The sequence below is a fragment of the Rhamphochromis longiceps genome, linkage group LG2 (genome assembly GCF_057381845.1).
Source record: "Rhamphochromis longiceps isolate RC_006_pf linkage group LG2, R_longiceps_female_GT1.1, whole genome shotgun sequence".
Classification (NCBI taxonomy): domain Eukaryota; kingdom Metazoa; phylum Chordata; class Actinopteri; order Cichliformes; family Cichlidae; genus Rhamphochromis; species Rhamphochromis longiceps.
In genome coordinates, this window is record NC_140558.1 from 41,224,624 (window position 1) to 41,245,624 (window position 21,001).

General features: G+C 42.7%; 1 pseudogene across 1 annotated transcript in view; it reads right to left on the reverse strand.

Moving 5' to 3' along the window:
* Positions 1-2,494: 2,494 nt before the first annotated feature.
* Positions 2,495-21,001, reverse strand: part of LOC146677979 (histone H1 pseudogene) — a 148,832-nt pseudogene continuing 130,325 nt past the window's right edge. Inside the window, exon 2 of the transcript XR_014914689.1 lies at positions 2,495-4,004. The product of XR_014914689.1 is annotated as a histone H1 pseudogene, transcript variant X2 (transcript). The remainder of the gene's footprint in view (positions 4,005-21,001) is intronic.

Genomic DNA, 21,001 nt, shown 5'->3' on the forward strand with positions numbered 1-21,001 from the left:
GCTCATCTCATGGCAAACTGCATCTTACGAGCAACCAAAGAAATTGTTAATTTAATAGTGAAACTAAGAAAGTAACATTTTCAAAAACATCTCAGCTTGGTGATGCTTCCTCCGGGTGTGCAAATCACATGTCTCTCTGCAGAGTGGTTTGAGTTCTGCAGGGCGTCATGAATGTCTCTTCTAGTTGTTTCGTTGTCCATAGGACCAGAGTCCAAATGTATGTAGAATAAACATTCAAACATACCAGTTAGTTTTGTTGTTTGTCAACATGGGTCTCAGCTATTTCCAGAGCTGCAGACCTCTCAGCACTCTAGTTTTATGGCCTCCCATCACCTCACTTCAGGCCTTCATCCTGCGAGGGGGATATTTATGACTCCTTCATTGTCCACGCTCTGCAGAGAAACACCTCTGTGGAAAGGGTGCAGGGTTCTGTTGTCTTACTGCTGTTATGATCCCAGCAGCCTTCAGAGTGTCATCGTATGCACAGTATAGTGGCACAGCATTAGGTGATGTTCATAGGAAACCGCTGTCATCACCACCATAGCTTCTGGTTCCTGTGCTTTCACAGAATCATGATGTCATCCCCGAACTCCTTCTGCGCTGTCGATGGAGCTTGGCACGCTCCCCTCATCCCACGAGTTTTCATGTTCCAACGCTGCTGAAGGTTTAAGGCAGAGCACGTCGTACACCTTAGTTGTCTTCCTCAGCGTCAATATTGAATCTTTCATTTTATTTAAAATCTCCTGGAAGCTCAGTAGCACAGCTCTCTGTGTCATGTCTGCTGTGCTGAAGATGATCTCTGATCCTCCTGAAGCCTCTCTCCTGGCCTCCCATCTTGTGGACGATCCTCTCCTCTATTTTGCAGGCAGTTTCATGGTCCTTGCTGTGGCTCCAAGGTCTGATCTCATGATGGGCCCCAACCAGCTTGACCTTTGACCTCAACCACTGCCTGGCTGTCGGCTATGCCTGGAATGGTTCACGCTTCTCACTGGGCCTCTGAAGATTTCTCAGGAGATTACTGCTGCACCTGTATTTCAGAAAGACTTCTATGTGGAGAGCATGTCAACAATCATCAAACCACATTCTTTAGTTCAGTGAACTTCACTTATAGGCCATCAAAGCCTCATCTGAACATGGGTGCACCACTTGCATAGGTTTAATACTTGTAAATAAACGGCTAATCACACAAATCACTGCAACAATAATAGTAAACATTGTTTAATGTTAATCCTTGCACTCCACCTCTTGACGCATGGACATTCCCATGCGTCAACTCACCAAACCTGGATCCCTGTCTTAAAGAAAAAGATTAGCTAGATCATGTCCCAGGCAACATCAGGGCATCTCCTCTGGAGTAGCTCCGTAACCCTGCAATAAAAGATGTTAGCGTGTGTTGCATATTAAGTTTGCTTAACACCTGGCTCTCCCAGGAGCCTGCATACACACCATCACGGCCTGGAAAGCAAAATCTGGAAGTGAAATCAAACTTCATACCTGTAAACAATTGTATCATAAGAGTAATAAGCATTCAACATCAGCAAGACAAGTGTCATGTGCAGGTTTTCTCAAATCAGTAACTACAACTATTACCCTAATTCACCTCAGACATGGATTATCCCATGTACTCTGTTAACATTGATGTAATCAGTGACTTCTCTTAAGCAAAGTCAATCCACTCATATATTATTATTATTATGGGTTCAAAAGTGGCCAGCAAATGAGCCCATAATAAACTATTCCATAAATACCGTAATCTCTTATTTGTTTTACTCATGTCACTTGTCCGCTTCAGCTGAATCTACTACAGCATTCTCAAAGAAACAAACATTAGCAATACACATTGACTGTGGTCAGACGGAGGTCAGACACAGGTCAACAGATTCTAGAGGTGCCATAAAACACCATAAAGTTAACACTCGCTGTGGAAACAGTAACACTGGTCTCATCACAGTATGTCTCAAACTATATTAATTTCTCCATCAACATATGCCTGTAACTACAGTTTTCGTCACACATAAACCCAGAAATCTTGTAGTAGAGAAACATTAGCCAGTATTCCTATAAATCACATGATCAAACACATGAAGAACCGTAATGCTGTAAAAACGAAAATGCAAATGTTAGCGCTTGCGCAGGCGTATGCATACTTTGTCACAGCTATCTCTGTGAGCACACAAGCTAGTGAATGACGCACACATAGTAAATTCACAGACACAGAAAATGGCATTTAAAATGTTAAATCATCACGCAACCTCGAGTGTTGCTGTCATCTTTCTGCTCCTGTAAAGGGAAGCACACACAGACTCATCTGCACCCCTGCCAGGCGGGGGTCAACTTCACACAGTCGTGTTACATCAGTAAAGTCTTGTCAGCTTTTGTCAGCTTTTACCAGTCAGTCAGTTTGTTTTCCTTTCACTCACTCATTCATGCATTCATTCTTTCTTTCTTTGCTGATAGTGGAACCTATCGTCGCATTTAGTTTCCACTCTCAGCAAAATGACGTCATTTCAAAAAGAAAAAGAAGAACTTTAGTTTGGATTACATCGCTGAATCCTTTTGGACTGGGACTGTCATTTAATAATTGTCCCAAATAAGTGGCTTTCTCCAGAGTCCATTTAAATGTGGAGAACTCACTTGGCACAATTTTCTCGACGACGTGTAGCGCTTTTAATTCCCGACGTGCAGATCTGCTTAAAGAACAGAGATTATCAAACAAAACTTTCAGTGCACTGTGAAAGTATCAAAATAAAAAGGCCTTGTTAAGTCATGACACAAACTCCTCATCTCAGGAGGGTAAATCATACCATTAGCATGGTTCATCATACCATCATACTAATCGGCAGGCTCAACTTCACAACAAAAGAAAAATCATCAGCTAGATTCACTCCAAGTCAACCATCAGCTGCACAACACACAACATAACCCTAATGTCTTATTAGCTATGAGTTTAATTACCAGGTCTGTGCTCTTCACTCATTTAGGCCACAGATCTATTTTATTCAATTTTCCTTTTCCATTCATCATAAAACATGTGACATGCTGTCATGCACTTCACAAAAAAAGTCTGTTCTGACGTATTCAGAGTTGTGTATCTAAATACAGGATTCACTCGCACATCAAAGCAGGAAACTCAGTGTTTTAGAGTCTCCACTCAACACACAACAACTCCAACACATCTCATTCACTCGTGCTAGAATTCAGTCACCTTTCATTAATCTGAAACCGATCAACTAATTTGCATATCAGCTATTAACCCACTAGGATGACAGGACGACAGAAATGCATGTTCAAAATGTTATCACTAAAAGAGAATTTCCCTCATACAGTAAATTTAGTAGTAAACTTGTGCTGCATCAATCAAGCAGGAAGCTTCTCCCAATTTACTATATTAACAACTAAATTTATTGTCTGATCACTGGTCGGTCAAACCAGAATCTTTTTTCCCACAAAAGTTAAACTGTTGTCCTGCAACTTAGAGAGTCATTTTTTTTTTTTTTTTTTTTTTTGCATTGGATAAATTCAGCATTTGATAACAAGTGTCTGCTAAATTGACACTATTTTAACACTGATGAAAGATAACAAGCTAATTTTCATTGCATGTGTGTTTGTGTTATTAGGCAGGTTTAATGCATGTCTGTGGAGCTGCATCTCCAGCAGAGCATGTTCTCTGCCTTTCCTACACACTTCTCTGCTATTTGATCATTTCTTAACTAATGTGCTATGAGTCTTCATGAGTCATTTTGTGTTTGGAAGTGTTAGTAGGGTTAATGCATGTTCTGCTTGTGTGTGTGTGTGATTTTGTATATGTTTCTATTTTCGCAATGTTTCAGACTCCGTCTCAATTTTCCAACTTAAGCAGTCAGTTTTCTTTTCCCCAGGTTTGCTAACCCAAATTTTGATTTCCCACATTAAATAATTCCTATGTGTTCTCACCTAGTCTTCTCACTCTGTTGTCCTCTCACTCTTTTGTCCTCTCCCACTTTAACAGTCCACAGCCGGCAGTTCTCCTTCAGCTTTGTCCTGTGTTCCACTGTCTCTTCTTGCCATTTTACTCCACAGGTGGCAAATGTCAAACTCCAACTGTTCAGTTCTCCTCAGACGTTTTCTTCACATGCACAGTGAAGTTTCAGCTTGTTGTAAACACAGTGCCATTCATCCGATCAGTCAGGATGATGGGTTTGCTCTTCTTCTTTGATGCTGTTTGTCCACATTGCTGCTGCTTTGCTGGGACTCTTTGCTCAGGACTTGCTGCTGTCTTTATCTGCCATGTTATTGCTCTTTGGAGCTGCATTCCTCAGGGAGGAGTGAGCACTTGCTTGTGAGGTTGAGAGACACATGGCGCTGTAAATAAGTCAGTCAGAAACTTGGCCTGCATGTTTCCAATGATGTTAAACTATAACTTTCTTCCGACCGCTGCATGTGGAAAATTGATTCAGGTCTGCTTTTCACCTGAAAGTGACAAACTAAGACATGTTCATTATTATCATCACTGCTTAACCAACACACATCTCTCTCTCTCTCTCTCTCTCTCTCTGTTTTTGTGAACAATCCTTTCTTAAAAGCAGAAAATGAAATTATAGTTTTTTTTTTGGTTGATCAACACAAAACCTTTTTCCTATGATTATTTTTTTCCTACAATATAAATTCTCCCTCTTATTCACTCTTTTTTTTTTTTTTTTTTACAATAGCTGGCGACCTGCAAAATCACCGCTGTCACTCACAATCAAAGGCAATTACTTTTGCACAGTGCACAAAAACACTGTGATGTCAGACACATTCACACTCACTTTGTGATCTGCGTAAATAAATCACATGACTGATGATATGTGCCATGGTGATCCATAAATATGATCACCAGTTTATTTAATTATTATTAACCCAACAAAACAAATAAACAAACACATGATGCTGATGCTACACACACGAGTCAAGGTGCAGGAAAACTGCTCACGGGAACGGTGCACACTCATAGCTCTGTTTCCCTCTCTTTGAGTAGTTCTCAGACAGCTCTTGATCTGATAATGTGTAGCTTGCTCATCAGCTCAGAAGAAAAAAAAAAACCCGCAACGCAACATCACACAGTAGTTGCTCTGCCCACAGCGGCAAAGTCTTACACTTTCATATTCAACACAGCTTCTCCATCATGTACTTTTAGATGTTTCATACAGGGTTCAGCATATTAGTTGTTTTCACAGGTGTGCTGTATATCTCAACAATGGTTCATAATAAGACGACAGTCTTTCACACAGGTCAAGTGCCTCTATGCACTTCATTAGTTTAAATATTTATCTATATCACTTCACCTTACATGTCATTGTACTGAATTTGAGCAACCACAAGCGTAATGTAGATTACTTTTAACAACTATCCACCTCAATTACGTCTATGGTCTGGCACACAGGCTGAAGAGTTAACGTTTTGTGTCAGCAAGGGGTGGGGGGACAGCCACCCACCAGAGCATAGCTGCTGATGTGGGCTGGCCTTCTCCACACGCTCTTCAAGGCTGGTGTGTTTTCTGAAAACTTCTTAACATCTTAATCTCTTCCATTTATAAGCCTGCGATTAACCGCACGGCTCAGGTCCGCGTGAAACCCGCGTGACCGCGCAGCTGTGGAGCCGTCGCTCCCTCTCTTTTTTACATAAATACTTTGTGCTGCCAGGAGCAAAGTCCAGCACAAACGTCTGTCTCCCTCCGACTCACTCTTGGTTGCTTAGAAACCCATGATAACAACAACAGTCGGTGTCACAGACCACATGTTCTGCTCCGCACACACCCACACAACAACAACAACGACGACGACGACAACAAAAACAACACAAAATAGGCCTATCGTCCAGCACACTCTGGACCCCGCGGAACTTCTCAACGCCCCACAAAGTGGCGGAGAACTCACCTCTCGCCACACAAAGTAGCGAGGAACCTCTTGCTCCACAAAGTAGCAAGGAACCCGGGTATCGCTCCACAAAGTAGCGAACTTCTCAACGCCTCACACAGTGGCGGAGACTGCACAACGACACGGTTATAGAGTCGGCCTCTTTAAACTTACTTGGCATTGCTTAGAGTGTAATATCAGCCCGAATCCCGCCGACCGTCATTCATCGAGGAGAAAAGACAGACCGCGAATCCACAGGAACTTCCTGGCTGACGTCAGTCTTTCAGCGTGCCTCTCCTCCCCTCGGTGAATGCGATTCCAGGGCTCCGGCTCGAAGGACCAATTAATGATAGGTTTGTAGCTTGAACCCATCCGCTGGAACGTTGAAGACAATATAATTACACTGCTAAGCAAGACACAAATAGGCAAAGTTCTTCATGTTACTCGTGCACGGGAGAGACCGGACAGAGCGCCGTCCCTTCGCTTGACCCCAGTCGCTCTCGTCCGTCCTCCCGTACCACTGTCCTTTTATTGAGGTTACATGAATATGCATAGGTTCATTAACATACGACGTCTACATACAAACAAAGAGTACCTTGCCTGTGTGTGTGTGTGTGTGTGTGTGTGTGTGTGTGTGTGTGTGTTGCTGATCAAAGGGTCAAACATCCTTGGTCAGGAAGAGGGTAGACTAGACCCCCCCCCCGGTGAGGAAGTCCAGCAGTTCATCTAAACAGAAAAGCACTTAGACTAGAACAGACGTAGCTACGTTAATCCTACCATAAAACAATTAAGACAAGGTACGAACTTTCCCATGCTCCCAGGATATAGGTGTGCATTCTAGTGTGGAATACACACCAAGCCTCTGTAGCCTGTTAAAGATCACACAACTTATCACTACACAATTGATTATACACCTCTAAGCATCTATGGTTAAATATTTCTAAGCATAAATGACAATCAACAATACAAACTCTAACAGAGAAATCCTTAATAAATAAATACAGTAAAATACATATTATTATTAATTACATATAAATTACAGAAACCTTGATGACACTATAGATACTACTGTATACCTTCCTGTATAGCTTTAGCCTAATTTTTGTTGTTTTATATTGCTTAAACTCTACTTATCAAATAACCAAATGATAAAAAATTCCAGTATCCTCATGAAGATCAATAAGTGCAGGTCAAACAACACAGTTTAGTTTAATTTCTGATTTCTTCTCCTTCATTTCTTCTTTCGCTTACCTGCTATTTGATCTCCATTTTTTTCTTTTTCCATACTTGCACCCTTCTGCTTGTTGCGTGGTACCAACCTCTGAAACCCCTCTTCGGTCCATACAACTCTCTTTTTCAGTCACTCTCCACAGCTTCAGCGACATGTAATGACTCTGAGCTGCAGCCTTTCCTTGGCTGTCACAGAGGGGCTTTTAACAAGGTCCTTCACTGCTTTTGCTCTTTCCTCCATACTTTACCATGCTGCCATCACTTCCCCCTCTTTCCCTCTGTAATTTTACCTTTCTCCGAGGGTAAAGTGTACAGGTGCCTGAAGAAATTGGAAGTGGTTAGAGCATTTTCTGCGTCTTAAGTAGAAACCTACATATTTCTTAGCCACCTTCAGGCATTAATGAAGACAGATTGTTTGAATTTGTTTGATCTGCACTCACATAATGAATACAAGGATCTTATATTTTACTTAAAGGTACAGTCAGTCATTTTTGTTTTGCGTTTGTAAATTAAACAAAAATAATATTGGACTAAATATACATGTCAACCTGTGTGTTCTGGTAAACTTGGAATTTATCCATTAAAAATATATAGGAATAGGAACTACTTTCCAGTAGCTTCCATACTGCTCCAATATCTTGAACACAATGATTGAGATGACATTGTTGTTCTGCCAAATCACATTTTGTGTGGCTGGCGACTGGCTACATCACCCCTAAAAATAACTATGGTAGTATTAGTAGTAGTAATAATGTATTTTATTGAATAAAGAGGTAATTTCATCAGTGATGTAGATTTAAAGCACAGTTGAACTGAAACATAGCAAACATGCAAACTGTTCTGATCGAAGCAAGGATGTTGCTGTGATTTGCAAAGTGTCTGCATATTTTCATTTGTTCTCTAAATAATGTCAACAAAGTAGCTGATTTAGCCGTAATCACTCAAGACTACCAGCTAATTTTGGCTTCCTGAGCCATTAGTCTGCTGGCACATTGCTGGTTACCAGCAAAGGAGTTACTTTATTATTTTAGGTTGTTATATTTTTCTATTGCTATTCTAGTCGAATTGGGCTTCAGTGTGTATTCACAGTACAGCTCCAGTTCCAGTTGGCAGGAACTCAAAAGGATGCTACATGTCGAAGACCAGCAGCAGCTTGTATTCAGTTTGAATACTGAACAAAATTATTACGGATCAGTTTGTGCCTTTTATTGGTTTGTTAATTCTGTAAAACCAGGCGAGTAAACGGGCAGATGGTGAAGTTAGCTGGAAAAACAATTGATATTTTTTATTTAAAAAGGTGACATGAATTTCATGGGTGCTTTCCAGCAACACACTTAAAAATCTCAATGGATATTCTGAAGATCATATTCACTGAGGTTTGCAAATATGAAAAGAGCTGACTACATTTTGAAGTAGTAGATTCCTTTTATATTAAATGTAAGTCACTGTACGCATGACATTATGACTTGGGGCTAAGCCCCTCTAAGACTTTGAAGCTAGATTTTCAAACATTCTTAGGATTAAACCTTTGTGTTTTATTGTCCAGGAAGGGGTCAATGTAACCAAAGAAGTGGGAAAGTAAAGGACAGAGATGATGCGACTGACATATTAAAATATCATCCTCTTCCTCCTCACCTCAAGTCTCATGTCTCTTGTCTTGAACTGAAGCCAGGGTACTAACAGTCAAAAATGTGCACAAATATGTTTATTCCCTATTTTGTTATAATTGCTCTTTCTTAGCAGATTAGACAAGCAACCGCACCATCTTCAGACAGCTGACAATGAGCCGTCTAAACCACAACAACTGGTTATAAGCTAATGTTATGTTGGCTAATCTGAGGCTCAGAGATGACGCTTTCCTGATAAACAGATTATATTGTCACATCATATGAGAGTTTATTCAAGAACGTTAGATCCAGTACAAAGTAAGTTTCACTGCACTGGCTAACAGCGGTAAAAACAGCAGCGCTTACTGATAGAAAAGTTCAGGATATTTTAAACAACTCATCTCAGTAGTTGTCTGAAAAGCCTCCGGCTGATCCAGAACAGTGAAGCGAGAGCACTAACTGGGATTATAAAGAAAGACCATATTTGTCCCATTTTAGCTCTGTTTATTCAGAGCTGAATCCAGAATGTGTCTTGTCACATACAAAATCTTGAATAATCAGAGTTATTCGTATCTTAAAGACATTGTGGTACCTTTTTATCCTAGCAGAGCACTTCACTTTAAGACTGCAGGCTTACTTCTGGTTTCCAGAGTTTCAAAGAAGAAAGGAAGGTAGAGCCCAGACACTCTCTCAGCTTTTGTCACGGCTGGCGGAGTGAGCCGTGTGGAGTGGAGGAAAAGGAGGACCCAAAATGCAGCAAACTGATGATACGAGTGAAGTTTATTTACACGGTGGCAGTGGCAAAAACAGGCAATGAAGCATGAGTAATGACAAACCTAAACTGGGAGAAACTAAAGAGCAAACCTGAAATCTTACAAAACGGAGAGCGGAGCAGAGAGACGCAGACCAAGGACCAGGATACCAAGAAACACAGACGAGCCAACAACGAACACAGACCGACACCCACTATATATACACACACACACAAGGTAATCGGGTAATCGCACACAGGAGGGAAGAACAGCTGATCTGAATACACATGATGACTGGAGGACACAAGCTGAACACAATGACAACAGACACAGACTTTCAGAACAAAACAGGAAATCTAGAACCCGAACCGGACACAAGGGGGGAGGACACAGAATAACTAGAACAGAGGGAAATAGTCACAAAACACAAAACGCTGGGTCAACGACCCAGGACCATGACAGCTTTCTTTTTGAATAAAGCGTGTAGTTAGGGCTGGATCAGGTGACCCTCAACCATCCCTTAGTTGAGCACAGCAGGCTCTGGTTGCTGGGCGCTTCCCATAATGCACTGAGCTTTTCTTCCTCACTTACCTCTTTTCACTCCATGTGTGTTTATACACCACTACTGTATTCAGTCATTAGTAAATATTAAATTCTGGCTCCCTCTCTGGTTCTGCTGGAGATTTTCTTCCTGTTAAAAGGGAGTTTTTTGTTCCCACTGTGGTTAAGTGGTTTCTCATGGGTCTGATTGTTGGGGTTTCTTTTTAATATTGTAGGGTTTTTACAGTATAAAACACATCGGGGTGACTGTTGCTGTGAACTGATTTTATATAAATACAAGTGAATTCAATTAAATTGAGCCAGTGCAGGGAAGCCAGAAAGACCACAGCTGACCAGAAAATTAAAAACCATAACCCTTTTACTGTGAGGTGACAATACTTACCATTAAGTAGTGAACTGTTATAAACTGTGGATAATTATGCGTAATGATTGAGTTTAATGATCTTTTTGTGGTCAACTTTTCACGACTGTAATTGCAGGGGAAAGAGGAAAGGACAGATGCCAAAGTAGTTACTTGTAAAACAGCTAAACCTTTCTAAAGAGATTAAGTAATTATTTAATATTTAATTTTGAAGTCCAGCAATATATAAGGAAGGCTTTTGCTCTATTGTTATGTCTTAGACCCGATCATTTATTTTAAAGTAAAAGCTTGAATAAAAAAACCCTTGAGTGATATATTCTTAATTCTGAAATGTCTAACCATATCTGTTTTCCCTTTTCATATTTCTAAATTTGTACAGACATTTATAAATGAGCATTTTTAAGCTACCGGTAATAGAGAGGGGGTATGTATGTTTGTATGCATTTAGAGATAAATGGAGATCTGATGCCCTTGGGCTTGTATTAGTATTCATGACGAACAAGGAAATTAAAGCCAAGTAAATCACCTCAGCCTCCCTGCATTTCAATTATAGACAGCATAAAAGAGGTATTGATCCATAACGGAGAAGACACACGGAGAAGCAGAAAGATTTTTAAATACTCATCAGTCGTCACACTTTCATAAGATTTGGTAAATCTGTTCTTTAATTGATTCCCAGATAGATGTGACAGCCAGCAAGCTTCAGCAGACAAGCGCAACAGTTCAAAGTATTGGTGTGTTAGTGTGAAATACATTCCCTCATGTATTCCTCTGTATCTTTTCTCTAGTAATCATCCTACACTGTTCTCTTAGAAAGTCCCAGAGGTTTCTGATATTCCATCATCTTTAGGAATCAGTAAAGAGGAGGGAGGACGGGCTGGTCAGGTTCACTCAGTGACTCACCTGACTGTGATAAATGTGAGAAAGGCCCAGTTCACACCTAAACCACAGAGTCTCCCCACTCGGACTAACCCCCATCCCTTCCCACTATCCCCCAGGCCCTCTTACAATTGGTTGACCCATGTGTCTCAGAAGCTCCAGAGGTCAGATGTCTGGTAAGATTCTCTAGCTTGATGGAGCGATTACTTTTTTTAATTTCCAAGGAGGGCACAAAATAGGCAAAACTAAGAAATGCGACACAAGTTGGATAAAACTAATCCTAGGCCCTAAAAACCAGGCCTCTCTCCCTATGGCAGCCCAGATAGGCTCCAGGCACTCCGCAACCCTGACTTGGATGAACAGCAGAGGATGAATGGATGGATGGATGGGCAAACAGGTGGAGACATAAAATATGATGAAAATAAGAACAGTGAGACACAGTAATGCAGACATCGAATAAAACTATTATGAGCTGTAAAATTGTGGGCATAAAGCACAAACTCCAGATGTGATGTTTAGTTGTTTTCTGTCTTCTTTTTCCTGGGTTTCTTGTATCCCTATATCATAGGGTTGATGGAGCTGAGCTCTGTGCTCATAGGCTTGTCGTCTCCCCACCTATCCAGTCCTTTATTCACTCTTGTTTTTCTAATATTTTTGTCTATCTATCCCCATTTTCTGTCTATCTCCTAACTTTCCTCTTTGCCATCTGTCTCCTCTCAGTGTCTCTTCTAACGCCAGACGGTCCTTGTGAGAGATGGAGGAGATCACAGAGGATTTCTATTTCTCTGACCCCTGCATGCCCTTCATCTTCCTCTCACAGCTTGATCTATCACACACAAGTGCTTTTTATTGTTATTTGGCAGCTGGCTCTTGGCCCATGGCTTGACTTTTCTCTCTCCACCCCTCTCATTATTGCTGTGTGCTGCTCTGATGGATATAAGCCAGCATATTTTCATTTCCTCTGTACTGTACTACCACTTTTTGGTGTATGTATGACCACACTCCAACTCAAAGCCCGTATTCTTTTAGAAATTGTTGTACAGCTGTTGTCCGATCAGATAATAGCCATTCTTCAACACATTTTGTCTAAAGCACTAAGAAACTGCAGTGTTTTCCCTACTGATGTCTTCTCCTATTGATGTTTTAGAAGTCTGCTTTGTTTATTGAAAGACACTCCGCTTATTCCTTGATGCTCGTCTCAGCTGCCTTTGTCACTGTCTCTCCTTGACCCTTCTGAACAGGAGATATCCACTCTGCTGGAGAAAATGTAATCATCTGCTTGACGAACTTCTCAATGTGAAAGAATTAACTTCTTCTAAAATAAGAACTGGAGGATCTCTCCCTCTTCAATTTGTCTTGTGATCTCCTTCCACTGTTTTTCTGCTGTAATGACCATATTGTACACAGAGCTATATTCAACACCTAGGTTTTATAAGATAAACACCCCATAATTTTCTCTCCCTACCAGCTTGATTAGTTAAGAAGATTAAATATAAAGTATTTATAATTAATGACACACGTGTAATGGTACATAAATCAGAGTAATGCAGAAGCTTTTAGTGCTATATACGTTCAGTCCATATAACCTTTTAATTATTTAGTAAATATTAATTAATAACAAAGAAAGGTAGAGGTGATCATTTTGAATTTTAATTTAACCCTGACTATATAAAGTTTTAATTAAAACTGACCGATGTATGTTTTCCTACATAAACAGGTTTTAATTTAGTGTTTCTAAATGTGTTATACAAGACGATTTGTCCTACTCAAATTCAAATTCAAATTCAAATTTTTATTTGTCACGTACAGTCATACACAGTACGATATGTAGTGAAATGCTTGGACAACTGCTCGTGACCTAAAGAAAACAAAAAAGGAAAAGGCTATGAATAAGATAGGAAATAAATATGAAAAATTAAAAAGGGTAAATTTAACTAGGAAGGAATAAAATATAAATTAAGGTTAAAAATGAAATAACTGTACAACACAAATTAGAATGAAGGGTAAATTTAACTGGGAAAGAATAAGATAAAATATATAAATTAAAGTTGAAAATAAAATAACTGTACAACAAAATAGAACTATATAAGAATGTATGAAGAAATCTAAATATAAATAAATATATACACAATAACAGCAGCTGTACAAGTATTAACTGGAAATGAAGAATATAGTGACCAGTGTTGTGCAAAAACAATGTCCAGAAAGTCCAGTGTGTGTGTAAGAACCATATGTGTGGGTCAGTACTGTGTGGTGGTGTGATTGAGAGACCGTATCGCCTGCGGGAAGAAGCTCCTCCTCAGTCTCTCTGTGTTGGTCTTCAGGGAGCGGAATCGCTTTCCTGACCTCAGCAGAGAGAACAGTCTGTTGTTGGGATGGCTGAGGTCCTTCACCATCTTCCTGGCCTTGGTCCAGCACCGCCTGCTGTAGATTGAGTGCAGGTCAGGGAGCTCGGAGCGGATGGTGCGCTCAGCTGACCGCACAACCCTCTGTAGAGCTCGTCTGTCCTGCATGGTGCTGTTCCCGAACCAGGTTAAGATGTTTCCCGCCAGGATGCTCTCTATGGTGCACGAGTAAAAGTTCCTGAGCACCTTGGAGGGCAGTTGGAAGTCTCTCAAGCGTCTGAGGTGGTAGAGACGCTGTCGGGCCTTTTCCACCACGGTGTTGATGTGACAGGACCATGACAGGTCCTGCGTGATGTGAACTCCGAGGTATTTGAAGCTGTCCACTCTCTCCACTGGGCACTCGTTGATGACGGGGGTCTGGTAGGTCCTCTCCTGCTTAGTGCTGAAGTCCACTATCAGCTCCTTTGTCTTACTGACGTTTAGAAGGAGGTTGTTCCTCTGGCACCAGTTCTCCAGATTCCTAATCTCCTTCAGGTAGGCCGTCTCGTTGTTATCAGAGATCAGGCCCACCACGACGGTGTCGTCAGCAAACTTGATGATGGTGGTGGAGCTGGTAGTGGCCACACAGTCATATGTGTACAAAGAGTACAGCAGGGGGCTCAGAACACACCCCTGGGGGGCTCCAGTGCTGAGAGTGGTGGAGGCTGAGACATGTCCGCCCATCCTTACTGCCTGTGGTCTGCCAGTTAGGAAGTTGGAGATCCACTGACACATAGATGAGCTGAGTCCCAGATGCTCCAGCTTGGTGGTGAGTGTGGAGGGAATTATGGTGTTAAATGCAGAGCTGTAGTCTATGAAGAGCATTTTAACATAATTCCCCCTTCTAGTGTCCAAGTGAGTGAGTGATGTGTGGAGGAGATGAGAGATGGCATCGTCTGTGGAACGATTTGGACGGTAAGCGAACTGTAGTGGGTCCAGTGTGTCTGGTAGTGAAGAAATGATGAAGTCTCTGACCAGGCGTTCAAAGCACTTCATCACTACTGAGGTGAGGGCTACAGGGCGATAGTCATTGAGAGAAGCAGGGTGGGGTTTCTTCGGGACAGGAACAATGATGGACTCTGAGATAAAGAGATGTTGAATATCTCAGTGAACACAGGAGCTAGCTGGTATGCGCAGTCTCTTAGGATACGACCTGGGATGCCGTCTGGTCCTGCTGCTTTCCTGGTGTTCACTCTCTTGAAGGCTCTCCTTACTTCATGCTCGGAGATGACGAGCACGTTTCCGGTGCTGGCAGTATCTTCCTGTCTGCAGCCGTTAGCGCCACTAACACTAGCATTGTTGGAGTCCTTAGCTGCAGCCTCGAAGCGAGCATAGAAAGTGTTCAGCTCGTCTGCCAGAGTCACGGCCGCGTTCGTCATACCGGTTGTTGGTGCTTTATAGTCCGTTATTGTCCTTAGTCCCCGCCACAGGCTCCTAGAGTCACTCTGTTGGAGTTGTGACTCTAGTTTCCTCCCGTAGCGCTGCTTCGCCTCTTTCACCGCCCTCCGCACGTTATATGACGCGGCTTTGTACGGGTCCATGTCCCCCGTCTTGAGTCCCGTGTTGTAGGCAGCGGTGCGGGATCTCAGAGCGTCGCGGATGGTTTTATCCACCCACGGCTTCTGGTTGGGAAACGTTGTGATAGTCTTTGTCTCCACGGTATCATCCGCTAGTTTCCCGATGAATCCCACAACCGCTTCCGTAAACACGTTGACGTCATCGTCGGAGCTGTTTCTGAACATGCCCCAGTCTGCGTCATCGAGTGCGTCCTGTAACGCGGCCACCGATTGATCCGTCCAGCGCGCGACCTTCCTCTGAACCGGAACTTCCTGTTTTAGCCTTTGTTTGTATTTTGGCATGAGGAAGATGGCGGCGTGATCAGATTTGCCAAACGGGGGGCGGGATTGTGCCTTGTAGCCGTCCTTGACCGTAGTGTAGCAGTGGTCCAGTGTCCTTTCACCCCTGGTGGGGCAGGTGATGTGTTGATAAAAGTTCGGCGCTGCGCGTTTGAGGTTGGCGCTATTAAAGTCCCCCGTCACAATAAGCGCAGCGTCCCGGTGTTGTGTCTGGTGCTGTGTGAGTGCCGCATGCAGCTCGCATAAGGCGGTGACCGTGTCCGCTTGTGGTGGAATATAAACGGCACTTACAATGACCGATGTAAATTCCCGAGGTAGATAAAAAGGACGACACATGATGGACAGTAGTTCCAGATTTGGTGTGCAGGAGCGTGTGAGAGGAACAACGTTCGCACTGTTGCACCAGTTGTTGTTCACCATTAAACACACGCCGCCTCCCCTTGACTTCCCCGAGTCCCGTGTCCTGTCCATGCGGTGAACCGAGAAGAACTCGGCCGGCTGGATGGCGTGGTCCGGCACCGCTGGGTTCAGCCATGTCTCGGTGAAGCAGAGGAGATTGCAGTCCCGAATGTCTCTCTGGAACTTTATCCTGGCCCTGAGGTCATCAAGCTTGTTCTCCAGTGACTGGACGTTGGCGAGCAGGATGCTAGGCAGAGGTGTGCGGTGTGCACGAGCTCTCAGCCTGTTCCTGACGCCGGCTCGCTTCCCTCTAGGCCGCCGCCGCTTCCCTTTGTTCTCCCTCGAGATCTCACTCGGCCAGCTCGGATCCGGAGTTAAAAACTTCGAATTGTGAGTACATTGTAAACCAATAGAAACAAGAGTGTCACTGTCATACCTAATGTACCCAATGGTGGTGATTTTGCCGATTTAGAAACGCTGAAAACTAACTTAAAAAACAAAGACAAAGAAAAAGTGGTCGGAGCAGTCGTGACGGCAGCCAACCTCACCGGCGCCATCTTATGATCTCTCTGACATCATCCACCTCCTCTGTGTAAGACTGTACAATTATCTGTGGTTAATTTAACGGGCAACACGTCCTGTCTTTTAGAAAGGTCCGTTAATATTGTATGGGTTATGAATATTGCAGGTCATTGTATGGTTGCTGTAGTTGCATCAATTTAAGACTTGTAAAAATACCCCCAAATTGTGTTAATGGTTTTATTTTTCCTCCAGGAAAGATGCCTGTTTTAATCTGAGCTCACTACAATGGATGATTAGACGGTTATTTTTTAAAGCCTTTATCAAGGAGCTTTTTTATAACTCATCTTTCCCAGATGCCTCCTGCATCTACACATTTCACACAACATGTCCTGTAGCATCAGTGCCCAGCCATGGCTTTATTTGTCATTGAGAGATTTTACAGATTTTTTTCTGTTTATACATGATGTCATAAGTGCATCAGATTTAGCAGAAAAGCCTAATTTTCATGTGTAGTCCCTAGGCAGGTTGATGGAACAACCAGCAGAAACATACGGATGTAAAATATAAAAACGTCATCCTAAACAAACAAATCAGTGTTGTGCTAAATTATGTCCACATAATTCATTGTGGACAAAATGAAATAAATATATACATTAAAAAAAACAATAAGGCAGCTTTGATGTATATATTTCTCAAAACTGGAGGGAATTAATTCTCAAAATGCTCAAAAGTGCTTTTCCATAACGATATGGAACAATTATAACACATCAAAAGATGACTTAGAGATAAATTCCCACATTCCCAAAGCACAGACAGAGCAACCGTGTTTAAAACTGTACAAATTGAGTTAAAATCATTGTATATAATTACATTTTTTTTGGTTTGCACTAAAATCATTCCCACCACCACACCCCCGCCTATTCTGTTCATCAATTCTCTTGTCCTGTTTTCTATGTTGTATGTGAATGGCCTGTGTTATTGCTGTTCTGTTTTTCCAAATAGTTTGAAAAATGCATTTCACAGTATTTGCTGCCTTCTTAGGAAGCATGAAAGTACATAAAAATGAAAATCGATGTTGTTATATTGTAGGTGCTTGTTTTTTTTGTTGTTGTTTTTTTATCTCCAGCACTGAACTTTCATATGTGTTATTATAGAGTAAAATCAGCCATAATTTTGCTTGTGAGTTTTCCCTTTCCGGTGAATGTTGTCAAGTAGAATCAGCTATCTATATTTGCACCCAAAATGCCATAAAATGCTGCCTTTAGTTTAGCAGCTATAAAGCAGGTCTACAAAATCCTAAAGTGAAGATACAGGAGGAATGAGCGGCAAACAAAGAAGACCCCAATTTACTAGCATACCAATTTGCACTGCTATCACAGTATCAAAGGTGTTAACCAAATATAGTAGTTAATTTTTACCACGCAAATTATGGGCATGACAGCAATTTCACAAATTATTCAAGTTCTGAAGTCTAGTATAAATCCGGTAGTGTTTGAGAGTGCGGCGTGTAGTCACGAACCTCCTGACTTCTTGTTTCTAAAAAAATACGCACCATTTCAGTTGAATTAAGGATGATGGCAGAAGCTCGACAAGACATTTGCTGGAATAGGAGTTGCAGATAGTTGCTAGAGGTTGTGAGTAGTTACAAGGAAAGTGATTATTAAAGGCCCAGCCATGCAGGTCTACAGATCAGTCAGAAAAACAGCATATTACTGCAGTCGTAGTTTAAATGGAAGTGACATACTTTTCTACAAACACTACCAGCCGCTCTTTGAGATGTAGTAAAAAATATAAAAATTGCAACCCAACTCAGAAATGAAGACTGTTCTTCTTCAAAGTAAAAGCTGCACCTTTTGAAACATATTGGATGTACTGCTGAGATGCAACTTTTACTTTGAAAGTGAACCCTCTCCATTTCCAGTTTGTGTTGCACTTTCATTTTTTTTTCTACTACAGCCAAGATAGTAACTGGAGAATATTTGCAGACAAATATTAATAAATATTACAGGCAACTGTAGCAACCTTCTAGCAACCAACGCAATCGCTAGGAGGTTTTTGGTGCAGCACCTTCTTTGCATTTCTTTCCATTTCTTCCAGCAAAAGCCAGCTACTGTAGAAACACATTTTCCCCTAGCAACCTGTGGTTGTATCACATCCAATATGACCGTATGAACTAAAAAGATATTGAAAGCCCTATTCTCAAATTATTTGTACAGTAACAAAGATAATTACCACATTATGTCTGTTTCTCTTCATGTGATGCATTCATTTCTCACCATGTGGTTATTAGCCTCAGTCTTTTTTTTTTTTTTCTTTTTTTTTTTTTTAAATGACATCAGAAACAGCAGTATGCGACATTACGTGATGGCAGAGCTTCAGTTCATCCTTTGTCATTTTTTTTTTTTATTTTAATAAATAGGACAGGGGGAATGAATGAGAGAAAGAGGGGGAGAGAAAGAAAGAAAACCAAAGGGGAGAAGAGACGGTGAGAAGGGGGGGGAAGAGAGAGAAAAAAAAAAAAAGAACTCCTGGGTCACCTGTATGGAGAAAAAAAAACAAACAAACAAAAAAAACAAACAGAGGAGACAGCAAACAACAAAGAGCAACATAATAATAGAGAAAACAAAGCACCATCACAATAAACTAGCTAGTCATAGATATCAATATTTACTAAATAATAAACGATATTGTGCAGCACGCAAGATAGACAGCGCACAGTGTGCTTTGAGGCAGCAGCCAAGAAAGCTTTAGTCCGCGTCTGTGAATACCCATGTGTGCATACCTGTGTGGATCAGCATGCTTGCATTCCAAAGGTTTCTCCATGTAATGATCTGCTAGGGAGTGTGGGGGGGCCACAGCCCCGTCCTCCAGGGTGTGAAGCGGGTATGGAGGAGATCAAAACTCCAGACATCCAGAGGCCCCCAGAACACAAGAGACCATGGAAGACCAACAGAGGGGCAGCCGCGCCACTGTCCCGGAAAGAGCTGAGGAGAGTCCCAGATGAGGGCTCGCCCAGCAGCCGCGGAGCAGAAGTCAGGGGGAGTTGCAGTGACGCGCCCGTGAGCTCCGCCGGCCCCCAGCTGTGCCTGAGTGACCGAGCCCCAGGCCGAGAGGCCGGGGGCACCCCACCTCCAAAGGGGCCCGAGCGAGCCCCAGGCCCCGACAAGCGGCCGCCAAGGAGTGAGCCGGTGTGTACCCGGACGCCCACCCCCAGACACAAAGAACCACCAACACACCGACACCTGAGGGAGTCCGCCACCGGCAGGGGAAGTGGTGGTGGGTGGAGATAGGCCTCCAAACCTTGGAGGGCCTGAGGTGTCCCCAGAGAGGTGGCGTCTGATACCCAACCTGACATATAGACACAGACATACAGGCACACACAGACACAAACATCCATTCCCACCCTCATGCTCTCATATGCACTCACTCCACACTCAACCAACGTGGAGACAGACATAAAGAGACGCTGTACACACAATCACACTCCCCAAGCGTACTCTACAAACCGGGTCTAGGTACCCTTGCCCCTGGAGGGGGGAATTGCACCCAGACCCAGGTGGTGTTACCCTTTTCCCTGCGGTGGGGAGAGGCAGACCACCCCGACTCCGCAGCAGCAGGGAGGCCCCACACCCCAGACCGCAGTCGGACGGCCAACTCCTCCTACTAGCCCCCCCGCTCCAGCAGGTCGCAGAGAATGGGGGTGGGAGAAGACTCCAAACCTCCCTCCACCCGCTCATTGTAGTGTTGATGCATATGTGTTCTAAGGTGCAATTAAAACCCAGGAGGGCATGGAGCTACCTGCCAAGGAGCAGCAGGTAAGCGCATAGTCCCTCCTGCTAGCCCTCAATGACTAAGTGTATTTAAAATTGAGAGGTGGGCAACGATGCCAGGGGTGAGGTGTACCCCCTGATGGTGATTTGGACTCTGTGATTGTGCCCACCCCCAAGATCCTATATGTATGTGTAATGAGAGTGTGAATAATGTGAATGTCTAAGTTGTGGGATAAAATTGAGGCAGAGGCAGCCAGAAGGGGACGGGGGGGGTAGCCTCCTCTGCACCCTGGTGACATACCCCCACTCCAAGGCCCTGCATGTGTGGGTGGTTGTGGAGGAGCGGGAAGAGGGAGGCAGCTGGAGATGGGGAGGGAAGTCTTAATGTCTTAATGTTAATATTAATAACAGGTTTCCATATAAACTGTAGCAGACTGTTTGAAAAGAGTAAAATATTCCTTATTGAATCTTACTGAATCATCGCTTCATCCTTCAAGATTTCCTCTGAGGGATTTTAGCTTGATGTATTTAAGGCACTTAAATGAGTCAAGAGTCAAAAACGGCCATGAGTGTCTACTAATTATTTGTACTTATAGACTCTGAATCTATTACAGTTATGTCTGTTGCCTGCTCTCATCTTGCTATTAATGATCTTCTCCTCTTGTCACTTCTGCACACCATTAGCCAAAGCTCCAATCAACCAGGAAAAAGAAAGTCCACTTAAAAACAACAACAAGAAAACACTACGACCTTGATTTAGACGGGCTTAATACAGAACACAGCTGAGTGCAGCTACATATCTCGTGG